The sequence below is a fragment of the Sinocyclocheilus grahami genome, unplaced genomic scaffold (genome assembly GCF_001515645.1).
Source record: "Sinocyclocheilus grahami isolate Dianchi unplaced genomic scaffold, SAMN03320097.WGS_v1.1 scaffold1440.1, whole genome shotgun sequence".
In the NCBI taxonomy this organism is placed as follows: domain Eukaryota; kingdom Metazoa; phylum Chordata; class Actinopteri; order Cypriniformes; family Cyprinidae; genus Sinocyclocheilus; species Sinocyclocheilus grahami.
This window is the reverse complement of record NW_015506619.1, coordinates 304,109-304,898: the sequence shown is the minus strand read 5'-3', so window position 1 is coordinate 304,898 and position 790 is coordinate 304,109. Positions and strand designations below refer to the sequence as shown.

Genomic DNA, 790 nt, shown 5'->3' with positions numbered 1-790 from the left:
GACATGGATATAGTTAATGACTTATGTTCATAGCTGTAGGATCCACATTGGGTAAATAAGAGCTGAAATACTCACAGAAGTTACTTGCAGTAGAAGATCGTTTTTCTCCTGAACAAGTGCCACCATTTTATCCTCAAGCTCCTTCTTTTTAGCTAATGCCTTTGTTAAATCTTCTTTCATTTTCTCAAAGTTCTCCTTCATTGATGCCATTTCTTTTTCACTCTCTGCACTCTTCAGAAGAGGCTTGATCTTGAAGTACACCTTCATCCATGGCCAATGTTTCACATTCATGAATGAGCGGATGTTGTATTGGATGGAATAAATTGACTCCCTGTGTAAATTGTAATCAGTAAATCAGTCTTTATCACTCTGTGGTACTAAACAGTTGTGTTCCAAACATTATTGTAAGTTGTACCTCCTCTCCATCATTTTGACAAACTCCTTCCTCATGACATATCCTCGGCACAAAGCCTGAGTCATGGTAACCAGATTTGCTAGTTTCTCATCTCTCATCTCCTCAAGAGCACCCAACAGACCAGCTTTGAAAAACACCTACAAGAACATTTGGAATATATTAGTGGTGTAGTGTTGAAGAAGCCAATAAGTCCTTTTCAGCGTAGATGTGGCCTGGGATACACTATATTGCCCTAATAATAATTGAGTTTGGCTGTTCCAGTAAAAATCTATTATGTTCTATACTATAGTTTAGAATGGCATTTGAGAGAATTCCGTCCTTCCTTTTTTCATGTAACAGTTTGAGGAGGCATGACAGTGTCCAGTACACAAAGTG

The 790-nt window shown here is 38.2% G+C and overlaps 1 pseudogene; it reads right to left on the bottom strand.

Moving 5' to 3' along the window:
* LOC107570317 (myosin heavy chain, fast skeletal muscle-like) overlaps positions 1 to 790 on the bottom strand; it is a 7,720-nt pseudogene that overhangs the window by 5,233 nt on the left and 1,697 nt on the right.